General features: G+C 42.1%; 1 long non-coding RNA gene across 2 annotated transcripts in view; it reads left to right on the top strand.

Moving 5' to 3' along the window:
- Positions 1-25,972, top strand: part of LOC149459863 (uncharacterized) — a 66,268-nt gene extending 40,296 nt beyond the window's left edge. The window contains exons 2-3 of one of the 2 annotated variants that reach the window (XR_016313189.1): positions 14,732-14,901; positions 19,964-25,972. This is a non-coding gene — a long non-coding RNA (uncharacterized LOC149459863). Of the gene's footprint in view, positions 1-14,731; positions 14,965-19,963 lie in introns of those variants that run through there. The other variant, XR_016313188.1, reaches the window with a different exon arrangement.
- The last annotated feature ends 484 nt before the right edge of the window (positions 25,973-26,456 follow it).

Genomic DNA, 26,456 nt, shown 5'->3' with positions numbered 1-26,456 from the left:
CCAAAGCCACCTAACATGTCATCTTGCTGTGTTTACACCAATCAAGGATTCTAGCTAAGTGAATCACTTGGTGATAGCAAAGTGGGTCGGGAAGGCTCATACCTCCATGTAATTTAGAGGAAATAAGAGTTTCTCCATGTATTCTGGGGGAGCAGCCTGCCTACGGAAATTTAGAGAATTCACTCTTGATTGAGCATAGAAAGGATTGTGGGATGGAAATTGGAAGGGTTTGCAGTTGGTATAACAAATGGAGTAGTATGTTAAGAAATTAGAGTTTGAGGAGAGAGGGCATTATTGGAAAAAAGGAAGAATAATGAGAATATGTTGGATGGGAAAAGCCAGCTGAGGGAGAGACATAAGAGATGAAAGGGCACTTGCAGACTGTTTGGAGTGGAGCACTAAAGTCTGTATTTGCCTTTATTGTCGTTCCTCAGTTAAAGTCCCATGTTAAAACCTCCGTGCATTTAATGCAAAAAAATGGCAATTTATGCAAAAAATGGCCATGCCTACCCTTCGCCTTTGTGTGTTGCTGAGCCAATAACAAATTCCTCAAATAATAAAGCAATTGCTGTAAGAAAAGGAACTCTAAGCCCATCTGAAAACCCCTATTGAAAAATACTGCAGAACATCCAAGTCCAGTTATTTATTTAGCCAAGCCAGCATCTTGCTTAGACTTGCAGGAGTCACTTTCTTTTCCAGAGGGTTGAGTGCCACTTGTTCTAAACAGGGATCCCTGTCTGTGGGAATACTTTGTGAGTGGGTGGCTTGATCCCTCACATTCAGAGCATTCATGCTTGAACTTGCATGAAGTTCCCCATTTGCAGTTTCAAACACACCTCCTTCTTGTGGGTCACTGGCAAGCCCGCTCCGGTGGATCTGTTGAGGCCAAATGGAAAGAGCAGACCAGAAGTCCCTTGAGAATGGAAACCCCTATGTTCCTTCGTAAAATGCATCTAAAGTTCAATGTCCTTGTGGCCCCAAGCTAAGCTTGGATGCACCAACATCTGTTGTTTAAACTGTTTATCATAAATAAATAGTAGGCAGCACTCCAAACAGCTTTTTAATTTTCATAATTTTCATATGTTTATGAAAGAAAGCATAATATATAGACGTAACATGACATCAGAGTACATGCACAGGATCTTCCCACAGTTCCTCTATCTAGACAAATCACAAAGTTTCAGAGTAAAAACCCCTTTCTCATGTTAGATCCACTTGAGAAGTGGGTTTTTACTGCAAAACATAAAACAATCACCAGTTGTTATTACCAATTCAATAATTGCATTTACATACTTGTTACTGTACTCTACATCATATAATACCTGCATGGAGGAGAACAACATGTGCAACTAGTTAAAAACACATGTAAATGGAAAGCCCCATGGATGGACGGGACTAGAAGACTCTGCCTCGACAGGATGGGGAGCATATAATTTTGATGTTTATTAAAACTCATCCAATCCATTAGTCTTTTAGTTACTCTGTTATTATACACCACATGTTTTTAAAGGATCCATACAGCTACTGATTTAAAGGTCACTTGTTCAAAAAATAAAAATAACAAATTCCACCTATTCCACCTATTCCATATTTATCGGGTAAACTAAGGGAGTTAAAGCAATGGTGCCTAACCATATATACTGTACATGGCCAGATATTACATCCTTTATATAGGCAGTATGGTAAACAGAGCATCCAACTGCAGTAAAACCTGACATAAATTTTAATCCTTGCTAACCTACCCAAAATGTAAAAAATAAATAAACGAGTAAATAAATTAATTTGGAATATACAGTATATGCTCTTTTGAATTTTTCTATTTATATTGGCAACGTGGCACACATAGTTTATGAACCTCTAAGACAATGAACCTCTACTTTTACCAGTTTACAGTAACACTTCTATTTTAGTAGGTGCTTCCTTGTCCTTATGTTACTGGACTGACCAACATCTACTCTGTCTGACAGTAAACACTGTCCTTAGCAGCTCCAAAACTTTGCTGAGATTGCAGAACTGCTCAATCCCTTGGCTGAGCAAGCCTGTGGTTGTGAGAGCAGGTGCTATGTCTCAGATATCAGATCCCACACTATTTGTAAAGACAATTATACTTTGGCATGGCCTTCAATGCTGCCCAGTTGACGTCTGATTCCTGTCATGCTAGTTCTTAAAGAGAGTGTTATTTTATTTTTTTCTGCCTGATGTCTCAATTTTTATCTACACTTATAGCAAGCAGCATATCCCGTGTTTAGAAGTATACCTAGTATATACGTTTCTAAGTTTCTAATCAGGGGCGGACTGACAACTCATGGGGCCCCCAGGCAATAGGGGATCATGGGGCCCCTGTGTCCTTGTCCACACTCAAAAAGCCTATAACAAAGGTAACAAGGGGCATTTCATGGGGCCCCCTACTGACCCCGGGCCCTCGGGCAGTGCCCGAGTGCTCGAATGGTCAGTCCGCCCCTGTTTCTAATATAAGCTGTGTTTAAGAATATTTTACAGAATCCATGCATCAAGAAGTTGGCACATTCCAAAATCTGGTTTTACACTATATTGCAGCAGTTAAGGAAACAACTTTAAAATGCAGGGGATACAATATGATCCTTAGCAGGCCTTGGTAAAATATAAAAAAAAATGTATATATTGTAGCTTACCAGTCCTCATGTGGTGGCTGTATTTATTTTCCTTTTTTTTTTTTTTTTTGCCGCTTTTTTAGCCTTGTGATCCTACCAGTAACACAATTCCTCTCTTACTCTAGGTTCCCACCTAAGCATTTTCTGCGTGTTTTGCTTTTTGCAAACGCAGTATAAACGCTTTTTTTGCAAACGCAGTACAGTCCATTTAATATGATTTCCTATGAGACATGTTCACATTTCCACGTTTTCAACTGGTGTTTTTTGAAAAGGGTCATGGACTTTTTTGAAAGCAAAATGTTGCATTTTTGGTTCTATAGACCTCAATGGAAACGCTGCAGAAAAGCATGTAGTGCGTTTTTGCCACGTCTTTGATGCATTTTTTTAATGCATTTTATGTTTTAAATCTGCCTAGCAGCAAAAAAAAGAAAAAAAATACATCTAAAACGCAGGTTCAAAAATGCAACTCGAAACGCAATGCAGAAACAGCTCAAATGCAAGCTGCATAGGTGTGAACCTAGCCTTAGAGTGACAATCCTCATGCAATGTACTGTAAATTTGGAGGAGCAGTGCTGTCACCCTATGCTGCTCCTTCCTGATTTGGTTTACGGAACACCTCCCTCTGTTATCATCTCCTTAAATTGTGGTGTGGGAGCTGACAACTCTGGTTGAGATTTCATTTTTGTACTGAATTTGCCCTTTTCCTCATACATATACTTTAAATACCTTACAATACAGCACTTTATACAGGTGGAACAATATTATGTTAAAAGCCCCAGGCTGGACAAATTTTTTCTTAGCCTTTTCTCCCACTCCCTCTAATACTGTAAATCCTCCTCACCCCCTTACCTTGTGAAGCAAGCTATACTCACCTAATTCCCCCAGCCAGATCTCATACAGCCACTGTTTCAAGGTGGGGGGACTGCTGATCCAGCGTTATGTCGCCCTCCTGAAATTTCAGGTTCCACGCCGCCCCCTCTGATGGCATCATCTTCTACTGAATTCTAGTGTCCACTGATGTGGACATTAGAAGAGGAGGGTTGAGTAGTATTTGGAGTTAGGCTTTAACTCACTAACATGCAAACAAATCCCTGCTCACTGACTTAGAGTTCCATTTTAAACTATACCAGCTGGGACTGAAATAGGAGAGTTTCTGTTGCTTGTATATGAAGGTGATGGGGCAGGACTCCAGTCTTTCCTTTATTGGGCCCCTTTCACATAGGGCAAACGCCTCCTGCGATCTGCTTGCTCAGCAGGGGATCTGTCTGCTGATCTCCGCTGAGGAAGCGGATGAAAATTTTGTGTCTACTGCGCTTATGCAGCAGGGACACAGACACAGCCCGCTCTCATCTATGGACGGTCAGATGTAAACAGACTGCCTCACCTACCCTCCATATCACCTCACCTCCCTCCATACCACCTCACCTGCCCCTTCATACCACCTCACCTACTCCCCATACCACCTCAGCTACCCCCCCTACCGCTTCACCTACCCCCACCATACAGCTTCACCTACCCCCCATACTGCCTCACCTACCCTCCGTATCGCCTCACCTACCCTCCATACCACCTCACCTACCTCCCATACCGATTCACTTACCCCCCATACCGCCTCACCTATCCCCCCTGCCGCTTCACCTACCCCCCCATACTGCTTCACCTACCCCCCATACTGCCTCACCTACCCTCATACAGCTTCACCTACCCTTCATACTGCCTCACCTACCCTCCATATTGCCCCACCTTCCACCCATACCATTTCACTTACTTCCCACTTATACCACTTCACCAACCTCCCATACCACTTCACCAACCTTCCATACCACCTCACCCCCCCTAATACCACCTCACCTATTCTCTTCAAGGTATAGCACCTCTCTCCATCCCTTCCTAATCACTGCACCTTCCTGTTACCCACCTAACCCCCCAGGTTACAGCAACTCCTACCCACCTCCCCCTCATTCCACTTTTCTCCTACCCACCTAAACCTTCCACCCCAATGAAAGCACCTTACACATGCCTCATTCTGCTAGGCTTGTCACACTGGAAATGTACTAGTCTGCTGACCCATTTGGAAACAATGCACTCCCTATGTGTTCTTAAAGTGGTATTCCTGCCTAATCAGAACTATTCTCAAAAATCCCCCTCACTTGAACTCTGCATCACTTATTACTGTCCCCCGCCGCGCTCTCTTTTTCACAGACAGCAGACTTATGATTTTGCACACAGGCCCACTACTTTCAGAAAACACCCCCGTAGCCAAGCTTGCTGAGCATTGCAAGAGGCACCATCTTGTGTCACTCTTGCAGTTTTAGAGCTGAACCACCCCCAAGGAAAAAAAAATTATCTACAGCCCTGGACTTCAACCTGCCTTTTTTTCCTGAGATAACACAAAAACCAGTAATACCTCACTACTGATATCACTTGCAGCATAGAGCATTGCACGCGCACATGTTCCTCACCCTCTTTCCAGCCCTTCCAGAAGAAATTACTGGTGTTGCTGCTCCCGTTTAAAATCACTACATGGATTCTCCAGACTGATCCACTGCCTGCCTTCAGTGATGTTGTTACCTTCAGCCACCTATACCCCACTCCTCAGTTTGAGTTGGTTTCTGAGTACGCAGGACCTTGACTCTCTTTGGGCCTATTTAGTTACACAGTAAACTACAGGTGCATTATGTCTTTTAAAAGATGTTTAGAGGACAGACCTGTTACATCAGACAACCTTGTCCCATGTTCCACTGCTATTTCTGGGAACAATTCGCCTGTCTGAGAGTTCAGAAAAAAGGGGATGGAGAGCTGAAGTTACACCCGGGAGAGCTCAGTGAGGAGAGCTCTGAGAGCTGATTGGAGGGAAGAGACACGCCCCCCCCTTCACACATCTTACAGGAACAAAGCTGAGTCTGTCCGTCTGCTGGCGGTCCCTCCTCTTTCACCTTTTTTCTCTTGGTGTCAGGAAAACATGTCAGAAGTGATTCATGCTGATAGCAGAGGAACAAAGCAGCGGACAGAAATGACACTTAGGGGTTTTGATTGACACAAGCACACACTATAGAGGTATAGGCGTTGTTCAGATTTCATGTCTGAGATTTACAAACACTTTATGGCAGGACTGTTGGGGGGAGAGAGGGGGGTATTGTTTTTCTGTTTGCCAGTACCCACCTCCTGAAGACAGCTGCATAACCCACATGTCTATGATTTACTATGTGACCTTGGATTTCTCAATAGACTCCAGAAAAATAATGCATGGACATCCAAAATCTCTGAAATTGTTGCTAAGTGCTGCCATTTTGATGTGACGTCAGCAGCCCCAGAAAACTCAGTACACTGCCACCTAGGGGTGCCTGGGTGCAGCACAGGCCGGCACTCTTGCTGCGTGGGACTCCATCATGTCATGAATAATCCTTCAGCTGAGGAGAGGGACGTCAGAGGGGAGGAAGAGAGGACAGAGGAAGATACTGGGTGTCTGGGGCCAATGTAGCAGCTGATCTGCAGCTTTTTCCAGTGATCCTCTCTGACTCAGTCCCTTACTGCAAGCCAGCTGGTGGCTGCTAATCACTGTGGAGTTTCAGCCCTTCTCTTCCCAATCATCAGCGGAGGTGGAGCTGTGCCTGCGGAGGAAGGTAATGTCTGACTCTGATGTCTCGTATCTGTGTTACCCGGCCGGCCTACCATCACATGTGTAATGTGTCAGCGAGTGATGACATCATCGCAATCTCACAGCCTGCTCTTCTAGTGCCTGCTGGGAATGCTGATCTGTGTCAGTGCTGGTGTGTTGTGTTGGATTTGTCACTGTATGGGATCGCTCAGTTCAGGTGTTCTCTCTCTGTGGGCTGGGCTGCCTGCTGTAACAGCGTTTTATCTCCACTCATTGCCTGGAGAATTCCAGCCTGGGATCTGTCAGAGTGTGGATCCATCATCCTCCACTCACTGCAACTGTCAACCTGTCACTGCCAGCCACAGATACAGTCCGTCCGTGACACTGATTTTGTCTTTAATATTGGTGCTGGTGGCATCTTATGGCACTTATTTTTGCAAATAAAAGAAATTTAGCAGTTTTATGCTTTGTTGATCTAATATTTTCTACTGTTTTTAAATGTATTTATTTATTTGGAGGGGCACAAATAGCTGGTCTTGTCTAGGGCACAAAATAATCTAGCACTGGCTCTGGTTCTAGGTGTAGGCTATTTACATACCTCTTGAAGCCTGACTGGAATACTCCATGGATGTTGCTAGGATGTTGCTAAGTGAGACCAAGTTGTTACTGCTCATCTTCTCCATTACAGGAGTGAGCTTATTCTGTGATTCAGACCCTCCTGGGAGTTTTCTTCATATGTCTGGGCTATGGGGTACAGTGGCAGGACGGAAGCCTTTTCTTACGAAGAAAAGCATGCAAACCAGGTAAATTTAGCAAAAACACATCTGAAGTCTCCCAAAAGCATGTGGGAAAATGTGTTATGGTCTGATGAAACCAAGGTTGAACTTTTTGGTCATAATTCCAAAAGATATGTTTGGCGCAAAAACAACACTACACATCACCAAAAGAACACCATACCCACAGTGAGGCATGGTGGTGGCAGCATCATGCTTTGGGGCTGTTTTTGTTCAGCTGGAACTGGGGCCTTAGTCAAGGTAGAGGGAATTATGAACAGTTCCAAATACCAGTCAATATTGGCACAAAACCTTCAGGCTTCTGCTAGAAAGCTGAACATGAAGAGGAACTTCATCTTTTAGCATGGCAACGACCCTAAGCATACATCAAAATCAACAAAGGAATGGCTTCACCTGTTGCTACAGGTCAGGCAGCCATTCTTGTGGGGGGGTGGAGCCTAAACATGGCGGCGACGGAGAGCACGATGTGAGTGCTCTCCGGTAACCTCCAAACTGACCATCCCGAGACCCTCATGGTGAGAAGCCCTACCTGACTGAGGTGGGCTCCAAGGGAGGAGAGGCTGGTGCGGTGAAGGCAGTGGAGAGCGGGCACGGACCTCCGGGAGGTGAACACGCTGCAGAGATCCCAGTGCAGCTGTCGGGTTGCCGGGGAATCGATGCAGGGCAGTGTGAGCACGCCGCTCGCCGCAAAGGACTACTGGGAAGTGGAGATGCTGGCTGGTTTCCTGACAGGGAGGCAGTGACACGCCGGCTTCCCCTGCCCTACATGGCTGGAAATTCGTGCGGCTAGAGGGTGGCTGATCTGATGTGACAGGGGGATGCCGGCTCGTAGCTGTTTGTACCTCCTGGCCGACTGTTTGATCCTGAATCCCTGAGGAATCCCCCGCCCCAGGACTGAGCAGCAGTGAAGGCCCTCCAAACAAGTCTTGACTCTCCGTCGGTGAAGGGAAGGGTGAGTGAAAGCTGTTGGGGGCCTATTGTGGTGTGGACCCCTGAGCGACACAGGCGACCAAGGGGTGAAGGAGGGGTGGATTCCCAGGGGTTAGAAGAGAAGAAGAGAGGAGACCCAGGTGTCCCAAGAGAATAAAGGATATAGGAAAAATTGCAAGTCTATTAAGTTATATAGAGGATATGAAGAACAAAGGTCCCAAGGGAGCAGGGTCCAAAGGGTCCCAAACAGGAACAATAAAGAAACTTACATCATATGGAATTATTACGCCAGAAAGGGCCCAAAGCGCAAAGGGAGAAATGGACACTAGTTCAGGATCTAGCCCTAGATTATCATTGGGCATGAATAGCAGTGGCGGCCAAGAAACAGTGGATGGCTTGGGAAAAAAAGAATCTGACGGTGAACTACAAATACCAAATAAGAAGGAGATGGTAGAAATGTTTAAAAATTTTGAAAAAATGATAAAACATGAAATGACAGCTATTCGAAACGACTTAGGATATCTGCTATCAAGATTAGAAGAAATGGAGGAGAAAGTTAAAATCCAGGCCCAGAACATAGATAATCTAAGGGAAAAAATAAGCCAATTAGAAAATAACCAGAAAAAAATGATCTATAGGATGGAAGATCAAGACAATAAAGAAAGAAGGTGTAATCTTAGAATACGAGGAATCCCAGAGACTGCTAAAGGGGGGAATACTATATGAATTAGTTAAAAAAACCCTAAACTCCATAAGAGACAGACCTGAAACAGACGGGATCAAGTTAGATGGAGTGTTTAGAATAGGAAAGTTCAAACAGGCTACTGAGAAGGAAAGACCGAGAGACATAATTGTCCAGTTCCAAAATTTTGGGGTCAAGGATGAGATTTGGAAGAAGACCAAGGGAAGATCATTAATTAAGTTTGGAGACTTGACTATCCAAATCTATGCGGATTTAAAAGTAGAGACCCTAAGGAGAAGGAGATCCCTGAAACCCTTGTTGGAGCAAATGAGAAAACAGAATGTGCAGTATAGATGGGGTACCTCAGCATCTCTAATTGGCTGGAAAAATGGGGTCACAGCGTATCTGAGATTTCTGGAGGATATAAGAGATTTTTGTGATAGACTGAACTTGCAAAGAATGGAGATAGCTGGGTGGGAAGAAGAGAAAGAAGAAAGAAGAAATACAAATGATACAAGAAAAGAGGACTGGCAACATGTCGGTGGGAGGGGGGTGGGAGGCCCCGGGGTTGGAGAGGGAAGAGAGGGAGAATTAAGTAGGAAATGATTTTTTTTTTTTTTTTTTTCTTCTCTCTCTTACTTCCCTCTCTCGCCCCTGGTCTTCCCCCTCCGGATGTTGAGACCCGCTTGGAGGCTCCGGTTAGGGGAGGGAGGTAAAGAGTAACAATTCTTGCTGAGCCTTGATGATAGAGAGAGGGAATCGGGGGGGTTGGAGGAGAGGTGAGCCGTACATAGGCGGAGCTTACGCCCCAAATTTTAAATCAATGGTGGAAATGGATCCACAAATGATTTGTAGGCAGTTTATAGGCCTAAAAATGGGTAGGGGAAAAAGAAGAGAGGGTGAGGGTCGGGGGAGGGGGGGGGGGGAGGGGGGGCGGGCTGGGAGGGTTGGAGGGAGGGGGGAGGCGACGGGAGTTGGGTGGGAGGGAGGGAGGGGAGGAGGTATTGGGTTAATACTCTGCATAATAGAAGGGATAAAGAGGAAGAGGCAATCTGGAAGAGAGATGGAGTTAACTGGGAAGGATGGAAGAAATACAGTTTATAACCTATAATGTGAACGGGCTGAGTTGTCCAGGGAAGAGATTTAGGTTGTTTAATGAGTTACATCATAGGGCGACGTCAGTGGTATTTTTACAGGAGACGCACTTTGAGATAGAGGCAAACGTGAAATTGAAATCCAAACACTATCCAATATGGTACTATGCAGATTCTCCAATTAAAAGAGCAAAAGGGGTTGCAATAGGTTTGGCAAAGAATATGAGATTTGAGCTGGAGGATAGAAGAACCGACCCGGAGGGGAGGTTTTTATTCTTAAAAGGCAGACTCCAGGGGATTGAGTGTACTTTAGCCAATATATACTGTCCTAATAAAAACCCGGAGATGTATATGAAGGGTCTGTTGAAAAAATTAATGGAATTTAAAAAAGGGCGTTTGATAGTAGCTGGAGACCTAAATTTCTGTATGGACCCACAAAAGGATAATACCTCTTCTGTGCAAAGAGAGGGGAGTAGGTCTCTGAGAGCTTTGAAAAAAGTGATGCATGAATATCAACTAGTGGATACCTGGAGAATAATGCATATGAAAGACAGAGACTATACCTTCTTCTCTAATGCACATGAGATATACTCGAGATTAGATTACATCTTAATAGACCACCAACTTATAGATCATCTGGTTAAAATTGACATAGAGACAAGGACGTTCTCGGATCATGCTCCGGTCGTGATGAAAATGGGATGGGGAAGAAGGTGGACTGGAGGATTAGGGTGGAGGTTAAATGAGGTTCTTCTTCTGGATGAGGATGTAGTTCAGAAAATCGAGAAAGAGATTAAGGTATACTTTAAGGAGAACGAAACAGAGGAAGTATCGATAGCTACAGTCTGGGAAAGCCATAAGGTATTCATAAGAGGAATCTTGATTGCGGCAGGAGCAAGGAAGAAAAAGGAAAGAAGAGAGAGGGTCAGTGGGCTATTAAGAGAAATATTGGACTTGGAGCAGATACATAAGAAGAAAATAACAAAAGATACGAGACAGAAGTTATTGGATAAAAAAGATGAGCTAGAGAGGTTGATGGATGAGGAGAAGAGAAGAGTATACAACAGGGTTTTGAACGAGAGCTATAGATGGGGAGACAGACCAGGAAGATATCTAATGAGAGCTTTGAATAAAAAGAAAAATAGGAACTATATAGAAAAGATAAAAAGTTCAAAGGGGGAGTTGGTCCACTCAAATAAAGAGATTATTAAAGTGTTTACGGAGTATTACAAAAAGTTATATAATATTAGTCCCCAAGGCCCTCTAAAAGAAGCTCAAGAGGGAATCAATAAAAAAAAGATGACATACTTGAAAAATGCGGGATTACCAAAACTAAGTGAAGCACAGTTGAACTCACTAGACGCAGAAATTTCCCAGGAAGAAATTAAAATAGCATTAAAAAGCACAGGGGGGGGAAAAAGCCCAGGCCCGGATGGCTATACAGTTAAGTACTATAAGAAATTTAGTGAAGTACTGTTACCCAAGCTGGAGAAATACTTGAATGCTCTGGGAGGTGGGATGGAAGTGAGGAGAGAATCCCTACAGGCCCATGTAGTACTTATTCACAAGGAGGGAAAAGATCCATCTCAGTGCTCCAGACCAGCTATAGACCTATCTCATTATTGAACACTGACACTAAACTGTATGCAAAGGTGTTAGCAAACAGGTTGAGGGATCTGATGCCTGAATGAATCCATGGAGACCAGGTGGGCTTTGTACCGGGGAGAGAAGGTAGAGATAACGGCTTGAGAACCCTGATGCTTATTCAGAAAAGTAGAAAGGGGAAAGCCCCGGTGGTGCTCTTGTCAATTGATGCAGAGAAGGCATTTGATAGAGTGGACTGGGGCTTTATGATGGACAACTTAAAAGTGCTGGGGATAGGTGATAGAATGCGAGAGTGGATAAGTAAATTATATAGGGAGCCTACTGCAATCATCACGGTAAATGGGGAGAGATCAGAACCCATTGGAATGTCTAATGGTACAAGACAGGGCTGCCCACTGTCCCCCTTACTATATGTATTGTCACTCGAACCTCTGTTGTCAATAATAAGAAATAGTGGATTGGTAAAGGGAATCCAGATAGAATCCATAGAACATAGAGTAGCGGCCTTTGCGGACGACTTATTGTTCTATGTGGGAAATCCCCGAATAACTCTCCCAAATATAATGAAGATTCTGAAGGAGTACGGTGAACTATCAAATTTAAAAATTAATCCAACGAAAACAGAGATCCTGAATATTAATATATCAAAGAATGAAAAAGAAAAACTACAAAAAGAATTCCCCTTTATATGGAGAGAAAAAGAGATAAAATACCTAGGAATAAAACTCACTGCCTCATCTAAGCATTTGTATAGATTAAACTACATCTCTTTGATAAATGAGATCAGGGAAGATTTAAAAAGACTAGAAGGAGGAAATCCATCCTGGATAGGATGTATAAACCTAGTCAAAATGGTAATTATGCCTAAAATACTGTATAGATTTCAAATGGTACCAATTAAAATTCCAGAAGCCTTCTTTAAGATAATGAAAAAAATGTTAACAAGATACATATGGAAGAATAAAAAACCCAGAATAGCATATGAAACATTGAGTAGGACTAAAGAGAAAGGGGGATTGGGTCTACCAGATGTCAAGAGATACTATAAAGCAGTGGTTTTAGCAAGGATATATGACTGGACATTTAACCATAAGGGAAAAAGTTGGGTAACAATTGAAAATGATCTTAGTGGCATTAGATTGAACCAGATGATATGGGTTCCACCACAATTTAGGGGAATTAAAGAAAGCACAAGTATCTACACTTTAAATGTTCTTAGGGTATGGGACAATTTACACAAAAACATGAAATGGGAATTTAATTCTATATTAATGCCTCTCACAAATACTGAGTACTTTCCCCCGGGAAAGAATAAGATATCAGGGAGATGGTTTAGAAAGGAGGATACCCAACTGAGAGATGTTTTGGTGGAGGGGGAATTGAGACCACTTAAAGATTTAATAGAGAAGAAGGGAGATATTTTTATTAGAATAGATGAGTGGAAATATCATCAATTGAAATGTTTTATTGGAAATCTACCGAAACCCCTGAGAATAAAACAGGAGTGGAATATGTTCGAAAGGTTGTTAGAGACACGAAGGGATGGGAAGCACGGTATTTCAAAAGTGTATAGAATACTCACAGAATTAGACACAAACACAAAGTTAATTTTTATCACAAAATGGGAAAGAGATATGGGTGTTGGGCTTGATGAGGATAGACAGAGAAAGATGTTTAGATTGATACACGATAATGTTAGTATGAGAGAGGTTGAGGTTAATTATAAGTGTGTGACACGATGGCACATTACACCAAGTGTAGAGCACAAGATGAATGGGGAAAACTCAAACATGTGTTGGAGAGGATGTGGAGAGATGGGCACGGTGTTTCACATATGGTGGGAATGTCCGAAAATCCAGGCTTTTTGGAAGATAATAGTCAAATTGATTAAAGAAATAACTGAAATTGACATAGGGTTAGACCCAATGACGTGCCTCCTACACAACGTGGAGACATCTGTAAATAAATATAAAGATTCAGGTATTTGGTACTTCTTGAATGCGGCGAAAGGGTTGATACCCAAGTTTTGGCGGAAAGCTGAGGTACCGAAGGAGGAAGACTGGATTAATAGAGTAAACCAGATAGGTAGAATGGAAAGATCATATCATATGCAGGAAGATAGGATGATAGTTTATTTTAGGAGATGGGAAAAGTGGGAAAGAGCAGGATTGAAAGAGAAATATAGGAAAATATGAACTAGGGTGTTAGCAAAAAATTAATAAGCCTCAAGAGAGTAGAATGGGCTAGAGCCTGCAGAGGGGGAGGAGGGGGGATGTGGGGCGGGAAGGGGGGGTAGTGGGATGGGAAAGAAAAGAGTTTTTTTAGTAAGGGAAAGGTAGAAATGTTATAAATGTCTATTTGTATGAGAATTATTTCCCTTTTTGGGGTTTTTGTATTAACATGAAAAATTTAATAAATATTTAAATAAAAAAAAAAAAAAAAAAAGGAATGGCTTCACCAGAAGAAGATTCAAGTTTTGGAATGGCCCAGCCAGAGCCCAGACCTAAATCCAATAGAAAATCTGTGGGGTGATCTGAAGAGGGCTGTGCACAGGAAATGCCCTCGCAATCTTACAGATTTGGAGAAGAGTAGGCAAATATTGCCAAGTCAAGATGTGCCATGCTGATAGACTCATACCCAAAAAGACTGAGTGCTGTAATAAAATAAAAAGGTGCTTCAACAAAGTATTAGTTAAGGGTGTGCACACTTATGCATATTATTTGGGGTTTTTTTTATTTTTACTTCCCTCCACCTAAAAGATTTCAGTTTGTTATTCAATTAAGTTGTACAGTTTATAGGCCGCATTAAAAAAGTTGGAAAAAGTTCTGAAATTATTTATCTTTGTCTCATTTTTTTACATCACAGAAACCTGACATTTTAACAGGGGGTGTGTAGACTTTTTATGTCCACTGTATATCCATTGTATACTAAGGGCATTATTCAACTTTAGTCAGAGCTACCCAGTTTGTTTTTATCTACAAACACCCATATGTACATAGGCATTGTTTTTAATTAAAAGATGAACTAACTCTTTAAGTAATATTCTAATCCCTTTGCTGCTCCTCCAGCAGCTACATAAAATATTGTGTAGGGAGGTAAGGGGAGAGTGGATAGCTCGGCCAGCGCAAACAGTAATTTGACTGTCTTACAAGAGGGGAGGGCTGTGGTATGCAAATAAGGAAGGGGTTGTGCTAGAAAACTGACACTTCCTCAAGAAGTCAAATTTTCCTGCAAGTTCAAAAGCACATAGCAAGTGAATAAAAAATGATTTATGTAAAAGGAAAAAACTACATGTAAGCATTCAAAATATTTGATTTTCTGAACTCTTTAACAAGTAAAGTTTTTGATCTTTCATATAATCAGACAATTCTTTCATTTCTGCTCTTCTCTGTTCCCAGCTGTGAACACATGTATAGAAAAAGTCTTCTAAGATGAAACGTGAACCATGAGGTGGAGTCAGCTTTGTGATCTGCACTTGGAAGGGTTATGAGCTGATTGTAAGACTGCCAAAGGAAGCAGACACACTTGGGCACACTTTTATTGACAGTGCTGTATGCTCTAAGCCTATGTGAGTGATTATATTTTTTATTTTTTTGTATACTGGTTTTAATAAAACTGTTTGCACCATAAATTGTCCAGGTTTATAGTCCTTGATTTAACATACCACCCAACCGTCCCTGATTTCGAGGGACTGTCCCTCATCTGGAACAAAGTCCATATAAAATGTGCACTCACATGTATTAGGTGCCTGATCGCACCAGATTAAACAGCATATGATAATGGGAGAAAACAGTGGTCCTGTGCAATGCCACATCCACTGTCAATTAGGTGGCTGCACTCACTACCCAGTAGAGAGTCGTGACGCCCTGCTGTTTTCTCTCATCATAGGCTGTTAATTTGGTGCGATACATGAGAGTTCAAATTTTATATATTTTAGGGATTAAATAAAACTTTTATAAGGATAAAGCACTATGTTCGGTCTATTTGTATGAGGTGGAGTGTTCAATGGGAAGGAGTTCCACTGAAGCTTTGAAGCTTTTAATCTGAGTCCACATAGGAGATCTACAGCGACTATTAAAGGGACAAAAAGTGAGTATTGACCAAGCATTGTATGAGGTTATATTATGGAGGTGAGCAGACATCAGATGGAGGTGATCACAGCATGCAGTTTATTTGAGCACAAGGTGTCACAAGGCAAGGATTTATTTATTGAAGAGAAAGGACTTGTAATTTACAACTATCAATGCTGCTGGCTCCTGCTCTCTCTGTCCTGTTTCCTTGAACTTCTGGTCTTCACAAGAAAGGGTTAACAATGAACAGTGCAGTCTTGAGTAAGTCTGTTTTTTTGGAGAAAGATGGTGAGAGGGGCAGGGGAGTGCTTTGCCTACCTGGGCTATGGAGCTGTGTAATTCTATTGACGCATACGGTGCAAGGAGACTCAGCTCAAGTCCCTGAATGTAAGGGTGGCTCTGTAGGACACTGCAGTAGAAAGGAGCCACCTGGAGACAGAAAGCCTGGATGCAGCCATGGAATCACTCTAAACTGGAAAACAGGCATAGACCAGCATAGATCAGCTGCACAGTCAGTAATCCATTAAATCAGCTGCTAAAAATGTGTGTAAAAATGAAGGTGTAGTGTCACTTTAAGACATTTGAGCAGTGTATATACAGTAGATCTCTCACGTAAGAAGACAACGCTGTGTAGCAGTTAAATAGAGAACTTTTTTTTTTACAAATAAAATTCCGTCCATTCCCTTTAGCACATGCCTTATCCAGCCATTAATTAAGATGGCATGTGTATTTGTACATTGGATACATATTCATGTGAGGAAGTCTTATGTGGAGAATAAAAAGAAACTTAAATTAGAAGCACCATCCGGTTGTTAGGGGCAGGTTATCTGATTCCTCCTAAGGTCTCAATTAATGGAAAGTATGGAACTGTTTACTACCTGGGGAAGTTTTCTACAACAGACTTTGCAAAGTGAGTAGCATAGCAGCAAGAACTGACCTTGAGTGCAACCTCTTTCCAGGAATCGTGAAGAGTATTATGATTTTCCACTGATAACTATGTATACAGTATCTACTTCCTCACACTGTATCAGCATATGTATAGTACAGAAAAAAAAGAACATCCTTGTGGATATATATAAATGTAAAGGAAAAACATAATGGTTTAATTTTTTAAATTTTTTTTTTTGCAGCACACAATGCACTAACATGCTGCCAAAAATGCTACCTGCATCTTCTATCCTATGCAATATACTTTAAAGTTCAGAATATTGCCATCTGATCTTCTAAGGCAGCTCATTGATGATTTGTTTTTTTTTTAATAGTGTGTAATCGGCACCGCTAATCCTGAGCAGTAGCAGAAGTCAATAGGGGTGCTGTATGCAGTAGATCAGTATGCATGTAAATATTGCACAAACATTTACATGTGTACATTATTAATTATGGCCAAATATACAACTTTGGACACGGCTGTCCTACATATTTTTTCTATGCTGCTAAAATCAGTGTAAATTTACAATACAAGATGCCGCTGTGTGTATGGGCCCATGGGCTTCCTTAGTGCTGATGCATACAAATCTATATACTGTGCACATCTGAGCACTGCTTTTCTACGCCCTTGTGAATGAGCCCTTATATTGTATTTTATATAGATAATATCACATTTTTATTTTGTTGCATTGTTATCTTTCTATGGTGAATGTATCAGATATATTTCCACCTCTGTGATGTGGTTTGCTTATTAATAGATTCATATTTTGTTCTCCTGGTCCACACTGCTTATGGTCAGGTTCACACCTGTGTGGTTTTTTTTATGCATTTTGTGTTTTGCAAGTGCATGCCATTTTATCATGATTTCCTATGGATCTCGTTCACATCTATGCATTTTTTGCGGGCATGTTTTTGGAAAGGGTCAGAGACTTCTTTTCCTGCAGCAGCTTGCATTTTTAGTCCAATAGACTTCAATGGAACCGCATATATAATGCAAGTGCTGTGTTTTACATGCATTTTTGATGTGATTTGTGTTTCTCTGCGTTTTTCTGCCCCAATCTGCACAGCAACAAGTTGGCCAAAAAAGTTAGCAGGTTTCAAGCATGGTAATACTATCGGTCACTTGGGTACCACATGCATGAAAAGACACGAGAGTTCACCACGCAGCTTGGTGAGAGCAGCACATGGTAGGCATAAAAATGTCAGCACTCCTGCTTCTTCCAGCTCTTCCGTTTCTACCTCTCATCCCCACTAAACAAAGTTCCCTATCAGCAGGCTCAAGTGACAAGGATACAAGTATATCAAGTGGTATCAGAGGTTTACCTTATGGCACTTCCAGTGCGGAAGAAGGTCAGCATGGGCATACACAACATAGGCTGCAATCATGCTCTGATTCTGCCAGCCCCACCCTGCCATGTCCACTTGTAGCATTGAACAGGCAAATTTATCTTCCTGAACTACTGGAACAAAAGAAAAAGTACACTCCAGCCAAACCCGAGCCCAGAACCTCAGTTTCAGCTTTGCAGACTTGCTGTCCAGCTAGTGGAGTTTTCTGTGAATTTGCAGCCTGTGCTGTACTACAGTGGCAGCCATTTTTTGCCCATAAGACAATCATTACCGTCCATTTTCATGTGGAAGGTAATGTTTCCATGTTGCTGGACCACACAGTCAGCTGCAGAATTACCACAGACATGTGGTCTAGTAAGTATGGGCAGAGACACTATAGCTCATTCCTGGTTTACTGGCTCACTTGCCGGCAGCTGGTAAGGATGCAGGACATTGTACACTGTTGGAACTAGTTTTACCACCTCACATCCCAAGACCTGGTGATAGTAACAAATTAGTCACCTCAACCCACTCCTCCTCAATTTCTTTTTTCTAGTGAGTCATCCTTAGGACCACCAGTCTTCCCCCAAGTCTACAATGGCTCAGGCAAAATGCTGCCACATAGTTTTGCAGCTGGTACACCTAAAGATACTGTCAGCTCTGCAGGGGCAGGCCCACAGGTAGTTAACTCCTCCAATATTTTATGCCAGAAAACGTTGTGTATGATAGTGGGATCAACCTGCTGTCCATACATCCACAGGGAAAGTTCACACGCATACGTTGCTTGGCACACATCCTCAATCTGGTGGTTCAGCAGTCCCAGGTTAGGTAAACTGACATACAGGATCTTCTGAGGCAGGCCAGAAGAGTTTTAAGTGAATTCAGGGAGTCATACCCATTCAGCATGAACCCCATCAGCCACCAATCTGCCCACCCATTGGAACCCTAACTTGGCCGTGCTGCAGCAGGTGCACATATATAAGTGGACCACAAATGAGTATCTGTATGACATGAGGACAGGCTAAAGGAAACTGTGTTTTTCCCCCACTTCTGTGGATCCTCATTTTAGAAATATTCATCGTATTGTCACCCTTTGAAGAGGCAACCATAATGGTGAGCCAAAACAATGCAGGCATCAGCATCGTTATTCCTGTAGTATTCCTGTTGAAGCAGACACTGTGTGGCATAAGAGACTGGGTACGTGAGGCACAGCTTCAGGAAGAAGAAGGGGACCTCCTGATGTCTCAAGGCCCACTTTACTGGACAACGACAGCACATAGAGGTTTATTTAAACTAAAAAGTTACAAATATTCTCAGTATTTTGCCTAATATGTTTAATTCCTATTATTGCCCCCTCCTTCCAGTAGCCATAAATAGGGTATTTTTATGACTAAGGTATTTCAGGAAAGCATTTAAAAAAATCTAATTTTATTAGACACCTTTATGTTTCCATATGCTGCTTCTCAATTGGCATTTTTTCGCTGTGATGCAGGCTACATCATGCATTTGCATCACTTTTTTGGGCCTACTTGAGTGCATTGGCATGATCCAGAATGTTTGGGGATACACACTGTTTTAAGTTGAATGAAATGACAGCGATTCCTTAAATAAAAATGGCCTGGTATCACTCTCTGCCTTGGAAACTTGTGGCCTATAAAATATTCTTAAAATCTGTGCAATATTTTCTCCTTTGTCAGAAGGAAAATACAATAATTTTTGTAATTATTAATGGAGTCTGCCTGCTTTCTTCCACTTGAATTGCCACCTATTAAAAATAATTTGATTCTGTATAACAACTCTATAATTTTTAGATTATTTTTTTGTCAGAAATATAAGTCAGAAATCTTTTCAGTTTTAATACAGTCTCTCAGAAACATTACAGGGTAATTGAATTTTACTGCCTGAAAAATGTCTAAGCTTTGCTTCTGAACATTTCTCCTCGTAAAAAAGATGTGCATCAAATTTATGAAAATTGTATATAGTGTTTCTGAAAAAATACATTTTCATTGTGCCTCCAAGAATGCTTCACATCAAAAAGGATGAGATTCTGTTCAGTAAATCCATAAAAAAGTTCTATAGTGTTATTGAAAAAATACAGTTTCATATAATATTTCTGACTAAAATAGGCAAACTGTATGCCTCATATTAAAAAGGAAGAAATTCTGTTCTGCAAAAATACAGTTTTTATGTTATATCTCTGAACTGAAACTGGTCTATTCTCTGCCTATAAATGTGCCCCTATTAATAAAGATGATATTCTCATTATATCAATATACCACAAAATGGTAATAATAATTGTTATTCCAGGATATTGGATTGCATACTTCAGACCTAAAAGCACCCTGCAGTGGTATCACCACTGTCTTGGAGAAGCATACGGATGAACTTAAACTACTGTATGTGCAGCAAATCTGTTCATGGTAATGCAGCTTGAAGATGCTGCAAATGTGGACCACAGGTATCATTTACGTCTCCGAGGTATACCAGAGATGTTACTGGATCTCCAGTATACAGTCACAACCCTTTTCCAGGAACAGGTGCCAGAGATCCCTACAGACAACCTTGAATTAAACAGGATCCATCAAGCTCTTACTAAATGGAACCCTGAGGACCGCTGAGGGACATTATAAGAGAGACATTATAATGAGATTTTATTATTACTGTACAAAGGAAAGACTCCTACAACCAGCAGGAGCTGGTCAAGGTCTAGCATTCCAAGGACACACTTACCAATTATTTACAGATCTCGCAATAGCAACAATTTGCCTTAAGACAGGAATTTAAGCCAAGTTTGCACATTTTGCAATCCCAGCACATATGATACCCCTTGCGTCCCCCCTTTAAACTACTGTTTTTGCATGATGGAAAAACCCACTAATTTTGCTTCATCAGATGAAGCACAGAAATCTGATAGTTTTTCAGTTTCTAAAACCAGAGGATGATACTGCTTCTTGCATGGGACCCCCATCTAAGTCAAACCATTGTTCCTTGGCACCATCTCAGTCTCCCCACACACCTCAGGTTCACCCCAAGTCAGACATTAGACCCCAAATGAACCTGCCAACAGAGAGCTTCAATGTACCTGATGAAGTTTACCTTTCTTTCAAGCCTGTTTTCTCTTCTAGTTTGCCTGAATGTCAACTGATAGCAGTAATTACATTTTTGTGCTATTATGGACAGCAATGCTACTAACCTGCATGATTCCCATAGCTGGAATTGTTTACTGTGGCAAGGTTCTGTATTTCATACACCTTGATACATAGGCTATTATGTAACTTCCTTTACTCCCTGGGACTCCTAAGGAGGTAAAGGTTTTGGACTCCTAAGGAGGTAAAAGTTTTAACCAATGAGATATAAAAATGCCTACTTTGACTACTACTTTTCCTGTAACTGTAGCCTTACAGAAGGGTACTAAAGAACAAGGCTTAAATGTATATAGCAGTTCTCTCATTTTCCAAATGGTAGATCCAGCACTTACCAATGAGTAGAGAGTGCAGTGAAATTCACTTAGGCTAAAAAGTGCTTACAATAACAGCACCTTTGTTCCCCAGTCTAAAATAATGGTATAAACTGAGCTCTCTGTTAGTATAGTTCATCCCAACCAATCGCTGATTTTGCCATCTAGCTTTGATTTTCATAATTTTGGGGGGATATAGAGCTAATTACAGTACTGGTCGTTGAGTCACCTTGCTTCCTTCTGCTATTTCTAGTCCAATTTATTTTAGTTTTGTGCAAGACCTATAGTCACTCCTAACTTTAATAGAGAAGATGTAAAATCAGCAACAGTTTATTGAGTGTAATACAATACCATTGATATATTCCTGTGAAACAGTCTAGCACTGTTGTATTGCCCTACACTCCAATTTTTGTGACTTGCAGGTGTCATGCAATACATCTCCGAAATTGTACTTATTGTTGTTTCTTTAGCAATTTGCACTTTCTTGGTTACACTGACCTTTCCTCAGTCCCATCAGTGGGCCTGACAATTACCTGGCAATTACCAGTGCTGGCAAGAAATGCCTCTCCAATCTCACGTCTCTAGATCCTGAGGTATTCACTCAGATTATGACAGGTGACAAAAAGCTGCAGTATTGTTGTGCACATCCCATTACTCACCAGTTTCCCCTTTTCCTTCCTTCCCCCCTTCCCTCCTAGACAATTTGCTCTCTCCCCTGAACCCCTTATTTATTAATTCTCTTACTTTACCCCACTTCCTAGTCTTTTTCCCTACACTCCCTAGTACTCTAGGCAATCCTTTCCCTATTTTTGCTGCTGGGTGTTTAAGGGCGGTCTTACTCCAGTATTGCTCACCTTAATTTCCCTAAATACTCAAGGTTTGAACCAACTTTTGCACAAGGTAATAACTTTTTGTTACGTCAGATCTAAACACTCAGACATTGATTGGCTACAACTAACCTATTTCCAAACCAAAATATGTACAGTACATACTACCTTCTCCCAATTCTTTCCTAGCTCTACATCGTTCCATGCACTGTTCATGTAACAAAAAAATCAGGGACCAAGAAAGAAGGTATTTGGTTTTGGATGGAGCAATCCAGGATATGCCTGTTATATTGGCTACTTATTAAGCTCCAAATTCAGGATAGATTTGATTTTTTACATATCTCTTACAGGTAGTGATGACCTATGCAAAGGGAACTCTGTTGTCATGTGGTCAATCCAGTATCATGTTGTATCTCCCATACTGATCACTGTGCCCCTTACCACCTGACCCGTACGCCTATTAAACACTCTCTGCAAAAATGTTTGCATCTTACTACAACACCACAACTTGATTGAAGCGTGGAGGGGACATCAACCTAGTAGGGTGAATTTTAAATTTTCTAATCCGCATGACTATCTCCAATAGACCACATATTGGTGTGTAATGTCCCAATTCTTCTTAGTAGTGATCCTGCCCACAGTGAGGCAAGATCATTATTCAATCGGTCTTACTTTTATCTTATTGCTCCAGCGCAGTGGAGACTTATGAGATTCCCTGCTCACTGACCCCTTGTTGTTGTTTCTATTCAAGATGCAATTGTAGAATGCTTCATCTTTAATTGCTCCTCTTTGTTTTCCTTTGCTACAGTGTGGTTGGTGCATAAAGCGTCTATTTGGGGCACTCTAATAAAATTGGCCTCTCTAAAGAAAAAACTCAGGAAGTTCTATATTAGACAGCCTAATCTTTTCACAGCCTCACAAGATTTCCAGGCATACCCTTCCCTGGATAATAGGACTAGGGTTTTTAACCTGAGAACTCAACTTAACCTTTGACACAATTTCAACAAAACAACAATTATGTTCATCAAACTCTGTCCACAGCAGAGGTACTCGGAGACCTGGCATTCCTGCCAATACTTTGCAGGGCCACAGAAATGCACACAGGTATGAGCATGGATGCGTTCCAGAACACACAATGCACACTGGCACACAGTTATGCATGCCACTGGCTCAGTTTGGCACCAGACAGCCTTTATAAGGAAGCCAATCACTCTCTCCAATTGCTGGTTGATCTCTGGTTCCCCAGTATCTTTGTCTTGTATTTCCCTGTTATTGTGATCTCCTGTTACCGACTTGGCTTGTTCTAGGACCTCTCTTCTATGCCTGTCTCCTGACCTGACCCCAGCTTGGCTAACAGATCTTCTCGCTTTTTCTCTTGTGTATGACCTCAGTTTGGCTAACAGATATTCTCTCTTGCTCTCCTGAGTATGACCCCGGCTATCCATCTGACTACATCTGCTCAAATCTCCACCTGGCACCTGACCCTGACTCTGAACCAGCTACTGTTCTGTCCTCTGCTACATTGAAGATGACAGACTGCTATCTCTCACTGTCTGCAGATATTACTCCAGTACATGAGCTGTGCTCCTGGGTGTACCTCTGACAAGCATCCTCAGTCAGATCATCTCTACAAGCACTCCTGCAGGTGACCCATGCTACTTTGGGCCTGACTTCTGTTCCATATTCCGGGAATTCTGGAACTTAGCCAGAAGGGAAGCCCTCTCTCCATTGGCCTCCAGCACCAGGTACCTGATAATGTTGGACAAAACACAAATTCTACATTCTATTCTATTCTACTCTATTGGCCACACAACTTATGCCCCACATGTGTTCTTTTTAACCACTTGATAACCATGCTATAGTTGAATGAGGTACAGCGCGGTTTCCTGTTGTGAGAGGGCATCATCTGATGTCCTCCCAGATCTGTGCTCCCCCAGCGGCGAGTACCCAGAGCTCTCTGTGATCGCTGTGTCCATTGGACACAGCTGATCACTTGACACGGTAAAGGGCCAATCACAGCTTCCTTTTACCACGTGATCAGCTGTGTCCAATCATAGCTGATCACCATGTAAACACACTTGGCGGTTATCGGCAGTACTTTCCTCATGCTGTCACAGAGTGAGGAAAGTACTGCCAATAATCGGCAACTGTGAAAAGAGACATCTACACTGATAATCAGGGCACTCATTATCATTGCCCTGATTATCAGTGCAGGCCCAAGAGTTCCCATCAGGGCCCAACAGTGCTGCCAATATGTACCCAGCAGTGATGCCAATCTGTGCCTGCCAGTGCTTCCAGTCTGTGCTTATCAGTGCTGCCATTCTGTGTCCATCAGTGCCACCAGTCAATGCTGCCTATCAGTGCTGCCTGTCAGTGCCCTTCAGTGCTGCCTATTAGTGCCCATCAATGCTGTCTATCAGTGCCCATAATTGCCACATATCAGTGCCCATCAGTCCAGCCTCATCAACGCACATCAGTGAAGGAGAGAAAGTACATGTTTGCAAAATTGTACAATAGAAACTAAGAATAACTTTTTTTTTAAATTTATTTTTACATTTGCTTAGCAAGAAATAAAACACCCAGTGGTGATTAAATACCACTAAAAGAAAGCTGTATTTGTGTGGGCAAAAAAAAAAACGATAAAAATGTAATTTGGGTTGCTTGACCGCACAATCACCAATCAAAAAGCTGGAAATTGGCATGGGCAGGAAGGGGGTAATGGTGCCCAGTAGGCAAGTGGTTAACCTGCGAGTGGTTGGTGGACATTTATCATACAACACCATTAAGATTTTGAAAACTTTTCAATCATAGTTATAGTGCCTGTACTGACAATGATCCTGGGACCACACGAAGGCTACATAATTTTTTGCATACCTTACTCCCCCTACATTACGAACTTTATAAATGGAGAGATGCAGTAAGTCAGGTGAAAGTTCAACAAGCAAATAAGGCCCTAAAGACTGCTAAAACAGGCCTAACTCTTATTTTCCCACCTGACCAAGACCTGGGAGAAAATATAGCAGTAGTAGCAGCCCCTGTATGTAAGGGGCCACGTGGCTCAGGCCAATGTCTCTCTCTCTTCATTTCTTCCTTCATAGCCTAGAAGTGTTCCATTCACACTTGTGTAACTCCACATTCACACTTTGGAGTGTGACTTTGATGCGACTTTGATCCGACTTTACACTCTCTGGCATTAAGTCGCATCAATGTGCCATCAAAGCAGTGCAGGAATCTCTTAAAAGTCGCTGCAACTTTAAACTGTATAGATTTGAACAGTGCCATTAAAAACAATTTGCTGTGACTTGTCATGTGACTTTATTTGTCCAAAGTTGCGTGACAACATAATAATACATAACACTGTGACATTAGCAGTTAACATTAGAGAGCAGCAAATCCCTACACTCTCAGCACACATTTTTTTTTATTAGGGTACAGAAAGTACTTATAAAGTACAGGATAGTGTTCAGTTAAAGTTACTAACATTTATAGGTAAAGTTGATCCAAGGAATATCCGATTGTCCCTCGGGGAATCAGGGAGGAATATTTTTCCCCTGCAGGAGCAAATTAATTCATTCTTTGCTGGGTTTTTTTCCTTCCTCTGGATCGACTGTGGGTATAGGATTATAACTTTTTTTTTTAACCAGTAGAACTGGATGGACTTTTGTCTTTTTTCAGTTAGACCAGTGGTCGGCAAGCCGCGGCTCGCGAGCCACATGCGGCTCTTTACAAACTTAAATGCGGCTCTTCTGTGTGTCGGGCGCCCGCTCCCCTCCCTCCTCTCGGGCGGTCGCCCCCCTCCCTCCTCTCGGGCGGCTGCCCCCCTCCCTCCTCTCGGGCGGCTGCCGCAAAAGTCAGGACTCTGCAGCTGTCAGGCTGTAGGCGGGGCAGCCAGGATGTAGGCGGGGCAGCGTGACGAAATCCTCTCCTCTCACAGTCCGCCCTGAAGACCAGAACGGCGCGGGAACACGGCGAGAAGAACGCGCAGAGCAAAGGTAAGTGAATTGACACAATATGGGGAATGAATTACTATAGGGGGGATGAATTACTATGGGGGATGAATTACTATAGGGGGGATGAATTACTATGGGGGATGAATTACTATATGGGGGATGAATTACTATGGGGGATGAATTACTATATGGGGGATGAATTACTATGGGGGATGAATTACTATATGGGGGATGAATTACTATATGGGGGATGAATTACTATATGGGGGATGAATTACTATGGGGGATGAATTACTATATGGGGGATGAATTACTATATGGGGGATGAATTACTATGGGGGATGAATTACTATATGGGGGATGAATTACTATGGGGGATGAATTACTATATGGGGGATGAATTACTATGGGGGATGAATTACTATATGGGGGATTAATTACTATATGGGGGAGGAATTACAATATGGGGGATGAATTACTATGGGGAATGAATTACTATATGGGGGATGAATTACTATGGGGGATGAATTACTATATGGGGGATGAATTACTATGGGGGATGAATT

The sequence above is a fragment of the Staurois parvus genome, unplaced genomic scaffold, assembly GCF_062004578.1.
Source record: "Staurois parvus isolate SC_StPar_1 unplaced genomic scaffold, SC_StPar_1.0 ptg000244l, whole genome shotgun sequence".
Taxonomy (NCBI): Eukaryota; Metazoa; Chordata; class Amphibia; order Anura; family Ranidae; genus Staurois; species Staurois parvus.
The sequence above is the reverse complement of the archived record's forward strand: the minus strand, read 5'-3'. Positions and strand labels throughout refer to the sequence as shown.